Source organism: Oncorhynchus keta, chromosome 9, assembly GCF_023373465.1.
Source record: "Oncorhynchus keta strain PuntledgeMale-10-30-2019 chromosome 9, Oket_V2, whole genome shotgun sequence".
Classification (NCBI taxonomy): Eukaryota; Metazoa; Chordata; class Actinopteri; order Salmoniformes; family Salmonidae; genus Oncorhynchus; species Oncorhynchus keta.
In genome coordinates, this window is record NC_068429.1 from 34,627,863 (window position 1) to 34,650,217 (window position 22,355).

The 22,355-nt window shown below is 45.2% G+C and overlaps 1 protein-coding gene across 1 annotated transcript in view; it reads left to right on the top strand.

Moving 5' to 3' along the window:
* The window catches only part of LOC118387601 (leucine-rich repeat transmembrane neuronal protein 4), a 128,684-nt gene that overhangs the window by 99,420 nt on the left and 6,909 nt on the right, over positions 1-22,355 (top strand). The gene's annotated exons all lie outside the window — the stretch shown is intronic.

Consider the following 22,355-nt stretch of genomic DNA (forward strand, 5'->3'; position numbering starts at 1 on the left):
TAAACCCCCACTTCCTTCCATTCAAACATTCAATCTTTGGAAAATAAAATCGATGACCTACGCGGAAGATTAAACTACCAATTGGACATTCAAAACTGTAATATCTTGTGCCTCACGGAGTCGTGGCTGAACGACGACATTATCAACATACAGCTGGCTGGTTATACACTGTATCGACAGGATAGAACAGCGGCGTCTGGTAAGACAAGGGGCGGCGGACTATGTATTTTTGTAAATAACAGCTGGTGTGCAATATCTAAGGAAGTCTCAAGGTTTTGCTCGCTTGAGGTAGAGTATCTCATTATAAGCTGTAGACCACACTATCTACCTAGAGAGTTTTCATCTGTATTTTTCATAGCTGTCAACATACCACCACAGACTGATGCTGGAGCTAAGACTGCAGTGAATGAGCTGTATTCTGCCATAAGCAAACAGGAAAATGCTCACTCAGAGTTGGTGCTCCTAGGAACCGGAGACTTTAATGCAGGGAAACTTAAATCCATCTTACCAAATTTCTATCAGCATGTTAAATGTGCAACCAAAGGGGGAAAAAACTCTGGACCACTTTTACTCCACACACAGAGGCACATACAAAGCTCCCCCTCGCCCTGCATTTGGCAAATCTGATCATAATTCTATCCTCCTGATTCTTGCTTACAAGCAAAAATTCAAGCAGGAAGCACCAGTGACTCGATCAATAAAAAAGTGGTCAGATGAAGCAGATGCTAAGATGCTATGAATTACAGGCAACATCCGCACTGAGCAAAAGGCTAGCGCTGCCGCTTTCAAGGAGTGGGACTCTAACCCAGAAGCTGATAAGAAATCCTGCTATGCTCTCAGACGCACCATCAAACAGGCAAAGCGTCAATACAGGACTAAGATCGAATCATACTACACCAGCTCTCACGCTCGTTGTATGTGGCAGGGCTTGCAAACCATTACAGACTACAAAGGGAAGCACAGTCAAGAGTTTCCCAGTGACACAAGCCTACCAGATGAGCTAAACTACTTCTATGCTCCCTTCGAGGCAAATAACACTGAAACATGCATGAGAGCATCAGCTGTTCCGGAAGATCATGCTCTCTGCAGGTGATGTGAGTAAGACCTTTAAACAGGTCAACATTCACAAGGCTGCAGGGCCAGACAGATTACCAGGATGTGTACTGCGAGCATGCACTGACCAACTGGCAAATGTCTTCACTGACATTTTCAACCTCTCCCTGTCCGAGTCTGTAATACCAACATATTTTAAGCAGACCACCATAGTCCCTGTGCCCAAGAACACTACGTCTGTAGCCATGAAGTGCTTTGAAAGGCGGGTCATGACTCACATCAACACCATTATCCTAGAAACCCTAGACTCACTCCAATTTGCATACTGCCCTAACAGATCCACAGATGATGCCCTCTCTATTGTACTCCACACTGCCCTTTCCCACCTGGACAAAATAAACACCTATGTGAGAACGCCATTCATTGACTATAACTGTGTTCATCACCATTGTGCCCACAAAGCTCATCAATAAGCTAAGGACCCTGGGACTTAACCCCTCCCCCTGCAACTGGATCCTGGACTTCCTGACGGGCCACCCCCATGGTGGTAAGGGTAGGTAAAAACACATCTGCCTCGCTGATCCTCAACACAGGGGCTCCTCAGGGTGCGTGCTCAGTCCCTTCTTGTACTCCCTGTTCACTCATGGCTACATGGCCAGGCACGACTCCAACACCATCATTAAGTTTGCCGATGACACAAACATCGGCAACATTTTTATGTTGGTTGTTGATCACCGACAACACCGAGACAGCCTATAGGGAGGTGATCAGACACCTGGCCATGTAGTGCCAGGACAACAACCTCTCCCACAACATGATCAAGATTGTGATTGCGGACTACAGGAAAAAGAGGAACGAGCATTCTCATCGACGGGGATGTAGTGGAGCAGGTTGAGAGCTTGGTGTCCACATCACCAACTAACTAAGCACACCAAGACAGTCATGAAGAGGGCACGACAAAACCTATTCCCCCTCAGGAGACTGAAAAGATTTGGCATGGGTCCTCAGATCCTCAAAAGGTTCTACAGCTGCACTATCGAGAGCATCACCGCCTGGTATGGCAACCGCTCGGCCTCCGACCGCAAGGCACTACAGAGGGGAGTACGTACGGCCCAGTACATCACTGGGGCCAAGCTTCCTGCCATCCAGGACCTCTATACCAGGCGGAGTCAGAGGAAGGCCCTAAAAATGGTCAAAAACTCCAATCACCCTAATCATAGACTGTTCTCTCTGATACTGCACGGCAAGCGGTACCAAAGCGCCAAGTCAAGGTCCAAGAGGCTTCTAAACAGCTTATACCCCCCCACCACCACCACATTTTACACCACTGCTACTCTCTGTTGTTATCATCTATGCTTAGTCACTTTAATAATTCTACCTACATGTACATATTACCTCAACTACCCGGTGCCCCCGCACATTGACTCTGTGCCGGTATCCCCCTGTATAAAGTCTCACTATTGTTATTTTACTGCTGCTCTTTAATGACTTGTTACATTTATTTATTATTCATATTTTTATGTTGGTTGTTGGAATTGTTGGTTAGGGGCTCGTCAGTAAGCATTTCCATGTAAGGTATACACCTGTTGTTGTCACATTCTTACCTTTATTTCATTTGTTTTGTCGTTATTTAGTATGGTCAGGGTGTGAGTTGGGTTGGGCAGTCTATGTTTGTTTTTCTATGATTTTGGGATTTCTATGTTTCGGCCTAGTATGGTTCTCAATCAGAGGCAGGTGTCATTAGTTGTCTCTGATTGAGAATCATACTTAGGTAGCCTGGGTTTCACCGTTTATTTGTGGGTGATTGTCTATGTTAGTTGCTTGTGTCAGCACAGTTCTTATGATAGCTTCACGGTCGTTATTTGTTTATTGTTTTTGTACAGTTTACTTCGTGTTTTTCGTCATCTATTAAATGATGTATTCACACCACGCTGCGCTTTGGTCCGCTTCTTACGACGATCGTGACAGGTGTATTTGGCGCTTGTGACTAATACAAATTTGATTTGATTCCATTTTTGATTTGATAAGATGTAGGATCTTAATGGCGATATTATATTTGATCAAACCTGTCTCATAGGTGTTTATCCAGCATAAGACTGACCATAGCTAATCTGCTAGGAAATATCATAGCATTCACCTTGATACATGTACCAGCAGTGGCTGCTACCAAACAGTGCTTGTTAGAAGGAAAAAATGACGTTCTAAAATAGGCCTAGTGTGACACACAGGAACAGTTGTGTCCTTTCAGACATCTGACTTGCTGTGAATAAACAGTGATAATGACTCCTTTCCCTGTGAGCCTTCCTCATTGACTCCAAATAGGACACAACAGCCACAAAGGAGGTGCATCAACTTAGCATAATGGAAGTAAAAGGCAACTTTAGCTCCACGATAGGAGCAGGACAACGAGACAATTTGTAAGGGCTATAATGAGAAAACACGCATAGAATATTTTTCTATTCTCCCTCCAGCTGAACTTCACAAGGCATGCGCAGCCTTCTGATTATAGTCTCACTGTCCTGCCACTTAAAATATCATGAGTCTTATGACATTTATTGTAATGTTTACAACAATATATTATGGCACTGTTATGATGTATAATTTAAGTGAAGTGTTTTATAACTAAGCATCCCCTCTGTGAGATAGTAGCACTTCTCCAGTAACAGGTAGTGTGATGTTCACAGTGTAATAATATATTCAGATCACTTATACCAGGGAGCACACCGGATTACTGTGATTCCAGGCGTCCTTTAATATCAGCCTTTTCTTATTATATAGACAGTGCTGCTTCGGGTTACCTCAAGGAAGTCATTTAGCACGTCAGACAGTCTACCTGAGGTATCACAGACACCGGGAAACAGCAATTACAGCAACAGGGGAGAACCACCGGCCCACTTTTAAGTCGAAACTGAAAGTGAATGAATCCTACATGATTGGAAGGGAGGAGTAAGGACAAGAGTAGCACCACTGTATATCTCTCCTTCTCCTCCTCCCCAGAGAATGCTCTGTGCAGTGAGGCATTCAGACATGTCAAGTTTTTTGTGTGATTGATCCAGAAGAGAGGAATCCATAGCCGGTAAGACTGAATCAGCATCAGCCCCGTTGTGAAGTCTTACTTAACTATACATCTTAATAGAAAGATGTATAGTTATCATTATATTCTTTTTCTCGAAGCATTTCACTGTTAGGCTACACCTGTTATTTACGAAGCATGTGATCATCATATCAGAGAATATCAAACAGGGCTGTACTGTTGGCTGTGGTAAGGACTTGGTAGAAAAACAGATGTACCTTAGCCTCAATAACTGCCTTGGTATTGATCTGACACAGACAGGGCTATACCGTAGAGGCTGTGGACGTGGTGAGAGACGCTGTCAGTCAGATGTGTACAGTGCCTTCAGAAAGTTTTCACACCCCTTGACTTTTTCCACATTGTGTTGTGTTACAGCCTGAATTTAAAATGGATTAAATTGAGAAGTTGTGTCACTGGCCTATACACAATATCCATAATGTCAATGTGGAATTATGTTTTTGCCATTTTTGCAAATTAATTACAAATGAAACATCGAAGTCAAGTATTATAATAATAAGTATTATTATTAAGTATTATTGAGTCAATATACAAATACAACATGTATTGACTCAGGGCTGTGAATACATATATTTCTGTATTTCTGTATTTCATATTTTTGTATTTCATATTCATATTTCATATTCAATGCATTTGCAAAACAACACATTCTCACTTTGTCATTATGGTGTATTGTGTGTAAATGGGTGAGATAGAAAAGATAGAAAAACCAATTTGTGAAAACATCTTTCTGAGTATGTGCATGCGTGTGCACGTGTGTGTTTAGTATGTAGTATTTTACTAGTATCCCCAATTACCCCCTTCCTGGGGTCCAAACAGGAAACAAAACACACCAAATAGAATACTTAATATACATAAACCTACATAATACAATATACACTGCTCAAAAAAATAAAGAATTAAAAAATAAACACTTAAACAACACAATGTAACTCCAAGTCAATCCCACTTCTGTGAAATCAAACTGTCCACTTAGAAAGCAACACTGATTGACAATAAATTTCACATGCTGTTGTGCAAATGGAATAGACAACAGGTGGAAATTATAGGCAATTAGCAAGACACCCCCAATAAAGGAGTGGTTCTGCAGGTGGTGACCACACACCACTTCTCAGTTCCTATGCTTCCTGGCTGATGTTTTGGTCACTTTTGAATGCTGGCGGTGCTTTCACTCTAGTGGTAGCATGAGACGGAGTCTACAACCCACACAAGTGGCTCAGGTAGTGCAGCCCAGGATAGGACATCAATGCGAGCTGTGGCAAGAAGGTTTGCTGTGTCTGTCAGCGTAGTGTCCAGAGCATGGAGGCGCTACCAGGAGACAGGCCAGTACATCAGGAGACGTGGAGGAGGCCGTAGGAGGGCAACAACCCAGCAGCAGGACCGCTACCTCCGCCTTTGTGCAAGGAGGAGCAGGAGGAGCACTGCCAGAGCCCTGCAAAATGACCTCCAGCAGGACACACATGTGCATGTGTCTGCTCAAACGGTCAGAAACAGACTCCATGAGGGTGGTTTGAGGGCCCAACGTCCACAGGTGGGGGTTGTGCTTACAGCCCAACACCGTGCAGAACGTTTGGCACTTGCCAGAGAACACCAAGATTGGAAAATTCGCCACTGGCGCCCTGTGCTCTTCACAGATGAAAGCAGGTTCACACTGAGCACATGTGACAGACGTGACAGAGTCTGGAGACGCCGTGGAGAACGTTCTGCTGCCTGCAACATCCTCCAGCATGACTGGTTTGGCAGTGGGTCAGTCATGGTGTGGGGTGACATTTCTTTGGGGGGCCACACAGCCCTCCATGTGCTCACCAGAGGTAGCCTGACTGCCATTAGGTACCGATATGAGATCCTCAGTCCCCTTGTGAGACCATATGCTTGTGCGGTTGGCCCTGGGTTCCTCCTAATGCAAGACAATGCTAGACCTCATGTGGCTGGAGTGTGTCAGCAGTTCCTGCAAGAGGAAGGCATTGATGCTATGGACTGGCCCGCCCGTTCCCCAGACCTGAATCCAATTGAGCACATCTGGGACATCATGTCTCGCTCCATCCACCAACGTCACATTCCACCACAGACTGTCCAGGAGTTGGCGGATGCTTTAGTCCAGGTCTGTGAGGAGATCCCTCAGGAGACCATCCGCCACCTCATCAGGAGCATGCCCAGGCGTTGTTGGGAGGTCATACAGGCACGTGGAGGCCACACACACTACTGAGCCTCATTTGGACTTGTTTTAAGGACATTAAAGTTGGATCAGCCTGTAGTGTGGTTTTCCACTTTAATTTTGAGTGTGACTCCAAATCTAGACCTCCATGGGTTGATAAATTTGATTTCCATTGATAATTTTTGTGTGATTTTGTTGTCAACACATTCAACTATGTAAAGAAAAAAGTATTTAATAAGAATATTTCATTCATTCAGATCTAGGATGTGTTATTTTAGTGTTCCCTTAATTTTTTTGAGCAGTGTGTAATACAATGCAAATTACAATACCAAATATATAAAAATGTCTGTGTGTCTCTTCACAGTCCCTGTTGTGCAGTAAGGTGTTCTTTTTACAGTTTTTTTCAATCTGGTTTTATTGCTAGCTTGAGTTACCTGGGGTGGCAGAGAGTTCCATGTAATCACAGCTCCATTTAATACTGTGCATTTCCCAGCCTCTGTTCTGGACCTGGGACCTGTGAAGAGACCTCTGATTGCATGTCTTGTGTGGTACCGATTAGTGTCCGAACTGCTTGAACAGACAGTTCGGTTCCTTCAACACATGAACACCTCGCACAAAGACCAATAGTGAGGAGAAATTGACATGCATGTCATTGACATTTGCCCTCCGTGTTCATCTAAGTGCAATATGTGCAGCTCTGTTCTGGACCAACGGAAATTTGCCTTGGTCCTTCTTTGCCACACATGACTGCACAACTGGGCAGTCGTCCAGGTGTGACAAACCTAGGGCCTGTAGGACCTGTCTGGTTGATTGAGACGTCAAGAAAGCAGAGCAACACCTTATCATGGACAGACCTCTTCCCATTTTGGCAACAATTGAGTCTATATGTTTTGACCATGACAGCTTGCTATCTTGGGTTACACCCAGCAGTTTAGTCTTCTAAACTTGCTCAATCACCACATTATTCAATAATATATCTAGATGAGGTTTAGGGTTGAGTGTGTGATTTATCCCAAAAACTATGTTTTTACTTTTTGAGATATTTCCAGCCTAATGCTAGTTACCCATTCTAAAACTGACTGAAGCTCTATGTTAAGGGGGTCAGTTATTCATTTTACTGTCGTAGCCGGCATGTATACTGCTGAGGCGTCAGCGTGTATAGACACACAGGCTTTTTTCAAGGTCAGTGGAAGGTCATTAGTAAAAACAGAAACAATAATGACCCAAGCCGGCTACCCTGCGGTACACCACAGTTAACCAAATTTGCATTAGATACGCTTCAATTAAAGAAAACCCTCTGTGTTCTATTAGATAGGTAATTCTCAATCATGATAAGGCAGAGGGTGTAAATCCATAACACCTACGTTTTTTCAGCAATAGCCTATGATCAATGATATCAAAAGCAGCACGGAAGTCTAACAAAACAGCTCACACAATCTTCTTATTCTCAATTTCTTTCAGCAAATCATTAGTAATTTGTGTTAGTGTCAAGCATGTTGTGTGCCCTTCCCTATAAGCATGCTCAATTTTCTTTCTATAAAATAACATTGTATTTGATCAAACACTATTTAAAAATGTTTTTTTGCTAAGCATCGGTAACAGGCTGATTGGTCGTCTGTTTCAACCATTAACGGGTGCTTTACTATTCTTGGGCAGCGGAATGACCTTTGCCTCCCCCCAGGCCTGAGGGCACACACCATCTTCTAGGCTTAAACCGAAGATGTGGCAAACAGGAGTCGCAATGTATTCCACTACTAACCTCAGCATTTTACCATTCCGGTTGTCTGTGCCAGGTGACGTGTCCTTATTAATAGATAGCAAAATGTATTTACCTCTTTTACACCAACTTTTTGGAACTCAAAACTACTGATATGTTGTTATGTGAATTTACTGTTATGAGCAAGTATTACGTATATGAATTTGTCTAGGATTTTTGTTATTTGTGTGTGAGTAGGTGATGTCCCTGTGGGTGCAATAATTTCTAAAGGCCATTGTAAATATTTTTGTGCTGTCAACAATAGCATCCACCAAGAGCCACCTAATGAAATATTTATCAGGGATTTGAGGATCCAAGCTGTTTTAATTACCATTTGCAAAGCAGGCATCTAACCACGTTTAGTAGAGAAACACTGGTCTTGTCACTCAGTATTTGCATGTGTCTCTGTGTGCACCTGTGCTGCTGGGTGCATATTGTATTGTTGTTATCTGTGTGCACGTTTCAAAGAGCAAGCAAGTGATTGAGAGCAAGCGAAACAGAGAGACAGAGAGAAAGAGAAATTGTTAGGAAAAGTTTATAGGGGAAGCAGCTGTGCCATTTCCGTCTCTTGCAGTGCTGCATCAAGGTCTAGGAATGTGCCAAGTCGTTACACTAATTACCTGGCCCTACACTGTCTGAATCGTGCCTAGCTTCCTGCCTAGCAGTCCTAACCTGTATCCATTACCTCTGATTGATATTCAGCTCTGTGATGCACCAGCCTCAGAGGTGCAGCCTGGTCAAGGTTTCTCAGTGAAATGTTCTCTTTGATTGTGAAGAGTGATCACGATGTACGCTGCGTGTATGAAAACAACATATCTCTTTAGGGGCTGTTTCCAACAACCTGGATTCTTTTTCCCCCATCACTTTAGCCCACATGGTTAATTATTTTTTACAGTTTAAAACGTACATCCCCTCATTAATTCAGCAGTCCACAATCTATCATAATTACTACCAAATAAGTGGTTGTTGCTTTAATTAAAATTAGTGGCTGTGATGCTCACTCATTAGAATACGCAGTATCACACACACACTCACTCAAACACACACATAAACACACACTTAATCACATAAAGAAAACAGTCAAACGAAGCGATGCCACACTCAAATAAGCTACCCAGCATTGCACCGAGGCTGCTTCTCACACTGCTGTACCTTCTCGCTAATGCAATCATACAAAGAGTGGTGGGCGAGGAGAGAGGAGCAGCATTACACCACACTATAATTACAGCCTGACATTTCACAGCAAACTCCCCTTTTCAGCTGTGTAAGCCCTAAATGAAATTCTGTTGAAACGGGAAATCAACTTTATGAGTAAAACCCCTTCGTCCAGATAGCATTTTTGTGCTGTTGAACCTGCTGCACCTGTATTATATATATACCTTCCTTTGTTTGGTACTTACAGTACAAGAACAATAACTCCCAGTGCTTTTACTGTCTTAGAGCGATACGGCCGAGGAGGATGAGATCATGAGGAAATTGAGTGACCTCATAGTGCTGCCTACCATTTAGAGATGCATCTCTTACCTATTTCATGTTTATTTCTATTACAAGCAAATACCTTTGGAGAAAGGACAATACAAGTGAGTCAGAGAGTGGGCGAGAAAGGCAGAGACAGTGACAGAGATAGCTAGGTAAGTTAAAATGTTATGTACATTAGAGAGTGGGAGAGACAGGAAGAGACAGGGACGGAGATAGCTAGGTAAGTTAAAGTTCGCTATATTAGAGAGTGGGAGAGACAGGAAGAGACAGGGACGGAGATAGCTAGCTCAGTTAAAGTTATGTATATTAGAGAGTGGGAGAGACAGGAAGAGACAGGGACGGCGATAGCTAGCTAAGTTCAAGCTCTGTATATATTTTTTTATTTTTTTTATTTCACCTTTATTTAACCAGGTAGGCAAGTTGATAACAAGTTCTCATTTACAATTGCAACCTGGCCACAGAGTTACACATGGAGTAAACAAACATACAGTCAATAATACAGTAGAAAAATAAGTCTATATACAATGTGAGCAAGTGAGGTGAGATAAGGGCGGTAAAGGCAAAAAAAAGGCCATGGTGGCAAAGTAAATACAATATTTGCAGTAGAAGAATGTGCAAAGAAGGGATAGAAATAATGGGGTGCAAAGGAGCAAAATAAATAAATAAATACAGTAGGGAAAGAGGTAGTTGTTTGGGCTAAATTATAGATGGGCGATGTACAGGTGCAATAATCTGTGAGCTGCTCTGACAGCTGGTGCTTAAAGCTAGTGAGGGAGATAAGTGTTTCCAGTTTCAGAGATTTTTGTAGTTCGTTCCAGTCATTGGCAGCAAAGAACTGGAAGGAGAGGCGGCCAAAGGAAGAATTGGTTTTGGGGGTGACCAGAGAGATATACCTTCTGGAGGGCGTGCTACTGGTGGGTGCTGCTATGGTGACCAGCGAGCTGAGATACGGGGGACTTCACCTAGCAGGGTCTTGTAGATGACCTGGAGCCACTGGGTTTGGCGAGGTCACAGTGGTGGGTAGTATATGGGCTTTGTTGACAAAACGGGTGGCACTGTGATAGACTGCATCCAATTTATTGAGTAGGGTATTGGAGGCTATTTTGTAAATGACATCGCCGAAGTCGAGGATTGGTAGGATGGTCAGTTTTACAAGGGTATGTTTGGCAGCATGAGTGAAGGATGCTTTGTTGCGAAATAGGAAGCCAACTCTAGATTTAACTTTGGATTGGAGAGGATGTGAGTCTGGAAGGAGAGTTTACAGTCTAACCAGACACCTAGGTATTTGGAGTTGTCCACATATTCAGAGCCATCCAGAGTAGTGATGTTGGACAGGCGGGCAGGTGCAGGCAGCGATCGGTTGAAGAGCATGCATTTAGTTTGACTTGTATTTAAGAGCAATTGGAGGCCACGGAAGGAGAGTTGTATGACATTGAAGCTCACCTGGAGAGTTGTTTACACAGTGTCCAAAGAAGGGCCAGAAGTATACAGAATGGTGTCGTCTGCGTAGAGGTGTATCAAAGACTCACCATCAGCAAGAGCGACATCATTGATGTATACAGAGAAGAGAGTCGGTCCAAGAATTGAACCCTGTGGCACCCCCACAGAGACTGCCAGAGGCCCAGACAACAGACCCTCCAATTTGACACACTCTCTATCAGAGAAGTAGTTGGTGAACCAGGTGAGGCAATAATTTGAGAAACCAAGGCTGTCGAGTCTGCCGATGAGGATGTGGTGATTGACAGAGTCGAAAGCCTTGGCCAGGTCAATGAATACGGCTGCACAGTATTGTTTCTTATCGATGGCGGTTAAGATGTCGTTTAGGACCTTGAGCGTGGCTGAGGTGCACCCATGACCAGCTCTGAAACCAGATTGCATAGCGGAGAAGGTATGGTGGGATTCGAAATGATCGGTAATCGGTTTGTTGACTTGGCTTTCGAACACCTGAGAAAGGCAGGGTAGGATAGATATAGGTCTGGATGACCACAGCTGCTTCCAGTCTTTGGGAATCTCAGATGACATGAAAGAGAGGTTGAACAGGCTAGTAATAGGGGTGGCAACAATTTCGGCAGATCATTTTAGAAAGAAAGGGTCCAGATTGTCTAGCCCGGCTGATTTGTAGGGTTCCAGATTTTGCAGCTCTTTCAGAACATCATCTGACTGGATTTGGGAGAAAAAGAAATGGGGAAGGCTTGGGCGAGTTGCTGTGGGGGGTGCAGTGCTGTTGACCGGCATATCACGGCGGCTGTTCGATGCTAATGCAGAACGCCATAGGTTGTTTTTGTGTTGGTTAAGGGCAAGTCTGGAGAGAACCAAGGGCTATATCTGTTCCGGGTTCTAAATTTCTTGAAATTTCTTGAATTTCTTGAATGGGGCATGCTTATTTAAGATGGTGAGGAGGGCATTTTTTTAAATAACCAGACATCCTCTACTGACGGGATGAGATTAATATCCTTCCAGGATACCCCGGCCAGGTCAATTAGAAAGGCCTGCTCGCTGAAGTGTTTCAGGGAGCGTTTGACAGTGATGAGTGAAGGTCGTTTGACCGCTGACCCATTCCGGATGCAGGCAATGAGGCAGTGATCGCTGAGAACTTGGTAGCACAGGTGTATTTAGAGGGCAAGTTGGTTAGGATGATATCTATGAGGGTGCCCGTGTTTACGGCTTTGGGGTGGTACCTGGTAGGTTCATTGATAATTTGTGTGAGATTGAGGGCATCAAGCTTAGATTGTAGGATGACTGGGGTGTTAAGCATGTTCCAGTTTAGGTCGCCTAGCAGCACGAGCTTTGAAGATATATGGGGGGCAATCAGTTCACATATGGTGTCCAGAGCACAGCTGGGGGCAGAAGGTGGTCTATAGCAGGCGGCAACAGTGAGAGTCTTGTTTATATTTAGAGAGTGGGAGAGACAGGAACAGACAGGGACGGAGATAGCTAGGTAAGTTAAAGTTCTGTATATTAGAGAGTGGGCGGATCAGGAAGAGACAGGGACGGAGATAGCTAGGTAATTTAAAGTTCTGTATATTAGAGAGTGGGACAGACAGGAAGAGACAGGGACGGAGATAGCTAGGTAAGTTAAAGTTCTGTATATTAGAGAGTGGGAGAGACAGGAAGAGACAGGGACGGAGATAGCTAGGTAAGTTAAAGTTCTGTATATTAGAGTCAAATCAAATCAAATTGGATTTATTTATATAGCCCTTATATAACCCTTCGTACATCAGCTGATATCTCAAAGTGCTGTACAGAAACCCAGCCTAAAACCCCAAACAGCAAGCAATGCAGGTGTAGAAGCACCTAGAGAGTGGGAAGGACAGGAAGAGACAGGGACGGAGATAGCTAGGTAAGTTAAAGTTCTGTATATTGGGATGGCGGTCACCTAGGTCATCCTGACATGTCTTATTAATCAGGTTTTAATAGCCTGTACAACGTCAGGCTCACTCCTTCCCAATATCTTTGATTAAATTCAGACAGATACAGCCTAGCGTCGAGCCAAGACTGGCCACACAGTCCTTATTTTGCCCTGTGGTCATCACTTCGACAGAGCACCCAGGGTTCAGGCCAAGTAATCTGGAAAGTTTAAATTCACAAAGAATAGCAGAAAAATATTAAACTAATGGTATCCCTTTGACACAAATAACACCTCACCATAACTTCCTTTATACCCGTTTTTCTATTTATCTTGCCAGACAGGGTAGCCTAGTGGTTAGAGTGTTGGACTAGTAACCAGAAGGTTGCAAGTTCAAACCCCCAAGCTGACAAGGTTTTTCTGCCCCTGAACAGGCAGTTAACCCACTGTTCCTAGGCCATCATTGAAAATAAGAAATTGTTCTTAACTGACTTGCCTAGGTAAAAAAATAAAAAATAATTGCACTTGTTGTTTGAGTGTTTGCATTAGTCAGACTGTGTAGAGGACAGCTTTTTACTCATTATTACAGTATGTCTTTTCGGTCAACCCGGCATTACCATGATGAACTACAGATGACTCACTCTAGAACTTATAGCCCTTTGCTGACTTAGACTAAATGAAAGCCATGTGAAGTACCTACAAGGACACCCTGTAGTCTTTTTACATTAATTCTCATCCCCTTTGTTTGAGTTAACTGAATAAGCCCCATCCTTATTCATGGGGGACACTTGTGATGATTTGAATGAGCAAACACACTAAGCCCTTCTATTGAATAAAAAAAAAAGATAAGAGTCTACAGACAGATTCCCTAATGAATGAATCTAAGGTCGTTGACCCCTGTGTCAGGACAGTGCAGACACAGATTTATCCTTGAGCGATGCAAGGAACTGTGGACTAAAAGAGCAGTACATGAAATGTCACGACAGAATCTCTTGTTCCCACTCTGAGTGGAGAAGCAAGTGTTTTATATTCCCAGTAGCAGCTACAGAGCCTGTCAAACTATGAGAGGTTCGAGTTGTTGGCCATTTTAGCCGTACTACTTTTCCATGCAGCCGCAGAAACGCAGCAGAGAAATCAATAGCAGCCGTAATAATGCTCTGTGTTGAATGTGAAAGACTAGGGCATGGAGTACAAGAGAAAAACTTGGGAATGCAGTACAGGGGGACCCGTGTTGAGCATTGACTAACATTTCAAGGCCCATTTGCTGTGATCTGTCCTTAGAACCTCCTCTAGTGTCTGTACAGCTGAGGACACAGTGCATCAACGGTGGGCAGATGCTGGTGCGTGAAGGGGGCAGCGAACATTTTATTTAGCTCTGTATGAGTGTGTGTATGTGAATGCGTGTGTGTGTGTGTGCTTATGTGTGGAGTGAAGCCGGTTAATTTGTGTGGTGTCAGAGACCTGTAATCAATACTGCAGTGCACATAAAGGGAGTGGCGTGCATTAAGGAATTAGCAGGAGGGTAACAGCTTGTTTAGAGAAACACTTAGATTTAAATACACACATGTGGATAACACACCTGGATAACACACCCATAAAGGAAAACTCTGCCCCACTTCCAAGGCTATCTGCCAAATTATGACTGAGGACAGAGGGTGTCAAAGCTCTGTAGACAGGGCCAAAAGCCTGGGTGAAGAGTTTTGTGACAAAGCTGACTCGGTAGCTCTGGTCACAAACGCGCATTATAACTCCCCTTATAAGCTGTTTAGGGAGTTCATGTTTCCCCACATACTTTATGTAGTAATTAATTTATCCTAAATATATATACTTTTGTCAGTATCATGGGTATTTACTGTGCGCAAGGCTATTTATGTGTAGTGGAAATGTTTGGTCAAGTTGCATTGTGACGTATTTCAGTTTCACGTTTAAATGCAGTAATTTACCACGTTGCAATCCTCCCAGTGGATGTGATGTTTAGGTGCACATGAGCACTTGCTACACTGACGAGAAAAAGTGTGTTTATTTAAATATTGTAATGCGTCCTGTGTTTGAAGTTCGCGTGTCTCGAAGCTTCATGTCTTGTCTGTCATGTCCAGGCAAAATGGGTGCGTGGCTCCATAAGGAGTATGTTTTCCCACCTGTTGGCCTGCAGATAAGCTAGGAATGTTTCAGATGTTTATTTAGATGGAATATGTAAATGTGGGTATAATGAAGATGTCTGTTACATGATTTGATATGCCATATTTGGGTAAAGAGCTCCATGGTTAATGGTTTGGTCCATAGGGAAGGGCCATATATATAAAGGTACCTGTTTCACCTATGAGCAGCTCTGGTATGTGAGCTGGAGTTATGTTCAGCTCTGGTATGTGAGCTGGAGTTATGTTCAGCTCTGGTATGTGAGCTGGAGTTATGTTCAGCTCTGGTATGTGAGCTGGAGTTATGTTCAGCTCTGGTATGTGAGCTGGAGTTATGTTCAGCTCTGGTATGTGAGCTGGAGTTATGTTCAGCTCTGGTATGTGAGCTGGAGTTATGTTCAGCTCTGGTATGTGAGCTGGAGTTATGTTCAGCTTTGGTATGTGAGCTGGAGTTATGTTCAGCTCTGGTATGTGAGCTGGAGTTATGTTCAGCTCTGGTATGTGAGCTGGAGTTATGTTCAGCTCTGGTATGTGAGCTGGAGTTATGTTCAGCTTTGGTATGTGAGCTGGAGTTATGTTCAGCTCTGGTATGTGAGCTGGAGTTATGTTCAGCTCTGGTATGTGAGCTGGAGTTATGTTCAGCTCTGGTATGTGAGCTGGAGTTATGTTCAGCTTTGGTATGTGAGCTGGAGTTATGTTCAGCTCTGGTATGTGAGCTGGAGTTATGTTCAGCTCTGGTATGTGAGCTGGAGTTATGTTCAGCTCTGGTATGTGAGCCGGAGTTATGTTCAGCTCTGTTATGTGAGCTGGAGTTATGTTCAGCTCTGGTATGTGAGCCGGAGTTATGTTCAGCTCTGGTATGTGAGCTGCGTGGGGAGGCTGTCCATAGCCTGGTATACCCCAATCTGCTATAGTTGGTTTGGCAAGGTAGGCCTGATTGAGGCTTAGGTTTCCGATTCAAACCTGTATTTTGAGAGTCTGTTCATTTTGTAAATATTCATTGGATTTTGTCATTCACCTGGAACTACCTTCACTGGACACTATTTTGCACCTGATCTAGCTGTCTCCTGCTAATTACTGCCCTTAAGGTTGTCCCAACATCCGGTCCTTACGACAAGCTTAGTCATTTGTTAGACTGTTGGGTTTGTTTCACAGCAGATGATGATTGCTTACGGAATGGAATAGGAATCACAGAATGTTCACTTCACTCACTTAGCTAGCACGGGCACACACACATACACGGGCACACACACATACTAACCGGTGCCCCCACACATTGACTCTGTACCAGCACCCCCCTGTATGTATTGCTATTTTTATTTTTTACTTGTTACTTTTATCGCTTAATCTTATCCATATTTTTTGAAACTGCACTGTCGTTTAGGGGCTCGTAAGTAAGCAATTCACTGTAAGTTCTACACCTGTTGTATTCGGTGCATGTGACTAATAAAATTTGCTATGATTTGATACACACAAACATACACACAAACATACACACACACACACACACACACACACACACACACACACACACACACACACACACACACACACACACACACACACACACACACACACACACACACACACACACACACACACACACACACACACGAACACACAAACACACAGATGCAAATGGCCACACGGTAATGGACTGCACGTACATGGATTGCAGCTGCTTTCCTCTGGGGTCATGCTTTGTTTTTGTAAATGTAGTGATGTTTGGCTATACTTCCCCTCAGACACTGTCTGTTTTTCTGGAGCTGAAAAACTGTCTGGTGGGCTCCATGTCATGGATGCCCCCAGTGCAATATCTGTGCCATCTAAACCCGCACGCAAGGAAAGGACAACATTAATGTTGCAGACTGACGCACCTACACAGTGACACACACACACATACACTGGGTGTACGAAACATTAAGGACAACTTCTCATTCCATGACAGACCAGGTGAATCCAGGTGAAAGCTTTGAGGCTGTTTTGAAGGCAAAGGGGGTGGTGCAACTCAATATTAGGAAGGTGTTCTTAATGTTGTGTACACTCAGTGTATAGGCCACACATATAGCCATGTTATTTGTTTCGTTATTGTTATTCATGATTCACTGTGTATTTATTCCTTGTGACATTATTTATATTTTAATGTCACTTTTTTTAAAAATCTTTAACTGCAAAAGTAAGCATTTCACTGTTGGTCTTCACCTGTAGTTTACGAAGCATGTGGCAATTTTTTATTTATTTTAATGTATATATTTAGGCCTACAGTTCAGCAGACACACACACACACACACATAGAGAGGGAGATCACTCACGTTGCAAACACATGATGAAAACAGAGCTTTACCCCTGATAGCATTATAAGTACCTTACCCAATCAGCACTCTGGAACACAATTATTTCTATTCTGTATAATCAGAGTAAGTGAAGTATTTTCATGACAAGTGAATTACATTGAATTAAATATAGATATCACATTGAAATAAATTATGGTAATGTCTTTCCACACGGTATTCTTTTTTAGCAGCTGCAAATGACAGTGCGTTTCCGGTCACTGTGCACACTGCTATCCGTAATGAGTAGCAGGCATGTGCGATGGATACACTTCTCTGAATGTGACCTTCCACAGCACAGAGAATCAATGGCTCTGATTCACTCTCATATCCTGGTTCCTAAGAGACTACCTGGAAACATACTGTAAGGTCATATTGCAAATGCATGAGTATGGGTCCGCTCTCCATCTTTCCCCTTTGCTATAGTATCCTAGTGCCCAGACAGACAGACGAGGCGGAGCTGAGAGGATCAAAGTGAAAGTGTTTCGGCGAAGCGGTCCAAGGGAACCATTTGCATTGTCTTTGCCCGAGGCACTGTCACTGTTATAAATATTAACCAATGGGGACATTTTTCTCTCTTTGGAGACAAACAAAAATAACAATGTAAGCCAATTAAGCTGGTTCATCACACCAAGCGCATCAGTCTGAGATTTACACCTAATTCCATTCCACTCCTCTCTGAGGAGACAATTCAATCACACAACGCCGAGGCCAGAGAGTGCTGTGGAGTTGCTGCTAGACCGCCAGGTGTGTGTTAACAGGTTCTCTCTCTCTCTCTCTCTTTCTCTCTCTCTCTCTCTCTCTCTCTCTCTCTCTCTCTCTCTCTCTCTCTCTCTCTCTCTCTCTCTCTCTCTCTCTCTCTCTCTCTCTCTCTGACACACACACACACACACATTCCTAGCATTCTGGGCAGATTTATGCCCTGGCACTTCGACAGAATCCACTGAAACAGTTAGGAGTTAATATCCGTTAATTAATCATAAGGGGGAGGGGTGTGTGGGGGGAGGAGGGAGGAGGGAGGAGGGAGGAGAGACTCAGAGAGAGGGGGGAGTAATCCGCTGAGTGCACATAATGTAATGAGTATAGGTCTAGCTTAATGGAGTCCATTTGAGAGAGGGGGAGGGACAGATTTGTGAAAAGAGGTCATACTTTCTCTGTAGTCTGTACAGTTCGTTTTGTTTTCTGTATTTATTGACATAGGCCAGTTCCCAGTCAGACTAGTCAGGAATTGGAACCTATGCCTTAACAGGGTTAGGGTCAATTCCATTTCAATTCCTGTCAATTCAGGAAGTAGTCTGAAATTCCAATTCTCTTCAGTGCTTTTCAATGAGGAAATTGGCATTTTGTTTACTTTCTGAATTGACTAGAATTAAAATGGAATTGGCCCCAACCCTGCTCATTAGACACCAAATCAAGTCAATATAGCTCAGTGGGACTATATGTTCTGTATCCGTCTGATCTCTTTAACTTTGCGCACGACTACTTTGATTGTTATTCCACACTTAGGGACTATTCTGCCTGTGGTAACTCAACTATCTGAATGACTGATCTTGCTCAACTGACTGGGTCCATGACTTCTACTCTTGTATAAACCTTGAATCCATGTTACCCAAAGAGGAGGCTCATTTTGTTTTTGCTCTGTCAGCCAACAGACTAGAGAACTTATAGGGCTGAATTGATGCAGTGTCCTCCCAGACAAGACAGCACCCTTGGAATTATTTATCTCTCTCTCTGTTTTCTTTCTTCGCTCCCTATTTGTTGTTGTTGTTGTTTGTTTTGTTTGTTTCTTGTCACAGCCGCCATTGTAAGATCTGATCGTCTATCATCGCTGTCAGGCACATGTGTTTCATTCCAGACGACTGCCATCTCTCACTGTTGTTTCTGGGCACCTTTCAACCTCCACTAATTGGCCTTTGTTAAGGCAGTGAACTCAGGCAGTGAGTTGGGGAAAACGCTGGAAGTCCCTCATCTGTTTGTTTGGCACTGTGCTCCGGTTGGGGAGGGAATGGGAGACTTGACACAACACCAAATGTGACGAGTGCTTCTGGCACTGACACAAGTGACATGGTGATGGAGCGAGCATAGTGATTTTGAGTTATGTCATTGTACTTGAATGAGGGGAGAATGCTGTAACAGCAGTGAACATCCTGTGTCTGTGTCTGATTTTGTATCATTTGTGGTTGTCTAGACTCTATGGATCTCTGCTTCAGTTTACACTGATCCTCTCTTTTATGTACGACATATTTATGTATGTGGACGTCTGCATGTCTATTTGAAAATAGAAATCAGCATGGTGTACACCGTATAATAAGACAGATGCTACGCTCACATTGGGTAAAAAGATATCTAGCAAAAGCTATTGTGTTTCTACCCACATTTGCAAAGAAAATGTTGTGATCCATTTAATAAACACAAGAGACCAGCAAAATGGATAATGGCTAAGGGTGTGGCAGTAGCAGGAACAATGGCACCTGGTACTTTCACACAAATATATGGTAAATAATACAAGCAACTTCAATTGCTAATGTCTCTGAACAGGGAAAAAAACATCACCGGATTTGCACGGAAATAAATTACATAGAACCAATACTCAAAGTGCAGCTCCATACTACTTGTCAGACAGTTGTTGGGGTGGGATTGGCATAGTGTGTGGGGTGTTCGTGGGGGGCATGGTGTGTGGGGTGTTCGTTGGTGGCATGGTGTGTGGGGTGTTCGTGGGTGGCATGGTGTGTGGGGTGTTCGTGGGGGCATGGTGTGTGGGGTGTTCGTGGGGGCATGGTGTGTGGGGTGTTCGTGGGTGGCATGGTGTGTGGGGTGTTCGTGGGTGGCATGGTGTGTGGGGTGTTCGTGGGGGGCATGGTGTGGGGGGTGTTCGTGGGTGGCATGGTGTGTGGGGTGTTCGTGGATGGCATGGTGTGTGGGATGTTCGTGGGTGGCATGGTGTGGGGGTGTTCGTGGATGGCATGGTGTGTGGGGTGTTCGTGGGTGGCATGGTGTGTGGGGTGTTCGTGGGGGACATGGTGTGGGGGGTGTTCGTGGGTGGCATGGTGTGGGGGTGTTCGTGGATGGCATGGTGTGTGGGGTGTTCATGGGTGGCATGGTGTGTGGGGTGTTCGTGGATGGCATGGTGTGTGGGGTGTTCGTGGATGGCATGGTGTGTGGGGTATTCGTGGATGGCATGGTGTGTGGGGTGTTCGTGGGTGGCATGGTGTGTGGGGTGTTCGTGGATGGCATGGTGTGTGGGGTGTTCGTGGATGGCATGGTGTGTGGGGTGTTCGTGGGTGGCATGGTGTGTGGGGTGTTCGTGGGTGGCATGGTGTGTGGGGTGTTCGTGGGTGGCATGGTGTGTGGGGTGTTCATGGGTGGCATGGTGTGTGGGGTGTTCATGGGTGGCATGGTGTGTGGGGTGTTCATGGGTGGCATGGTGTGTGGGGTGTTCATGGGTGGCATGGTGTGTGGGGTGTTCGTGGGTGGCATGGTGTGTGGGGTGTTCGTGGGTGGCATGGTGTGTGGGGTGTTCATGGGTGGCATGGTGTGTGGGGTGTTCATGGGTGGCATGGTGTGTGGGGTGTTCGTGGGTGGCATGGTGTGTGGGGTGTTCGTGGGTGGCATGGTGTGTGGGGTGTTCGTGGGTGGCATGGTGTGTGGGGTGTTCATGGGTGGCATGGTGTGTGGGGTGTTCATGGGTGGCATGGTGTGTGGGGTGTTCTTGGATGGCATGGTGTGTGGGGTGTTCATGGGTGGCATGGTGTGTGGGGTGTTCATGGGTGGCATGGTGTGTGGGGTGTTCATGGGTGGCATGGTGTGGGGGTGTTCGTGGGTGGCATGGTGTGTGGGGTGTTCATGGGTGGCATGGTGTGTGGGGTGTTCATGGGTGGCATGGTGTGTGGGGTGTTCATGGGTGGCATGGTGTGTGGGGTGTTCATGGTGTGTGGGGTGTTCGTGGGTGGCATGGTGTGTGGGGTGTTCATGGGTGGCATGGTGTGTGGGGTGTTCATGGGTGGCATGGTGTGTGGGGTGTTCGTGGGTGGCATGGTGTGTGGGGTGTTCGTGGGTGGCATGGTGTGTGGGGTGTTCGTGGGTGGCATGGTGTGTGGGGTGTTCATGGGTGGCATGGTGTGTGGGGTGTTCATGGGTGGCATGGTATGTGGGGTGTTCGTGGATGGCATGGTGTGTGGGGTGTTCATGGGTGGCATGGTGTGTGGGGTGTTCATGGGTGGCATGGTGTGTGGGGTGTTCATGGGTGGCATGGTGTGGGGGGTGTTCGTGGGTGGCATGGTGTGTGGGGTGTTCGTGCATGGCATGGTGTGTGGGGTGTTCATGGGTGGCATGGTGTGGGGGTGTTCGTGGATGGCATGGTGTGTGGGTGTTCATGGGTGGCATGGTGTGTGGGGTGTGGGGTGTTCATGGGTGGCATGGTGTGTGGGGTGTTCATGGGTGGCATGGTGTGTGGGGTGTTCGTGGGTGGCATGGTGTGTGGGGTGTTCGTGGATGGCATGGTGTGTGGTGTGTTCATGGATGGCATGGTGTGTGGGGTGTTCATGGGTGGCATGGTGTGTGGGGTGTTCATGGGTGGCATGGTGTGTGGGGTGTTCGTGGATGGCATGGTGTGTGGGGTGTTCGTGGATGGCATGGTGTGTGGGGTGTTCATGGGTGGCATGGTGTGTGGGGTGTTCATGGGTGGCATGGTTTGTGGGGTGTTCGTGGATGGCATGGTGTGTGGGGTGTTCGTGGATGGCATGGTGTGTGGGGTGTTCATGGGTGGCATGGTGTGTGGGGTGTTCATGGGTGGCATGGTGTGTGGGGTGTTCGTGGATGGCATGGTGTGTGGGGTGTTCATGGGTGGCATGGTGTGTGGGGTGTTCGTGGATGGCATGGTGTGTGGGGTGTTCGTGGATGGCATGGTGTGTGGGGTGTTCATGGGTGGCATGGTGTGTGGGGTGTTCATGGGTGGCATGGTGTGTGGGGTGTTCGTGGATGGCATGGTGTGTGGGGTGTTCATGGGTGGCA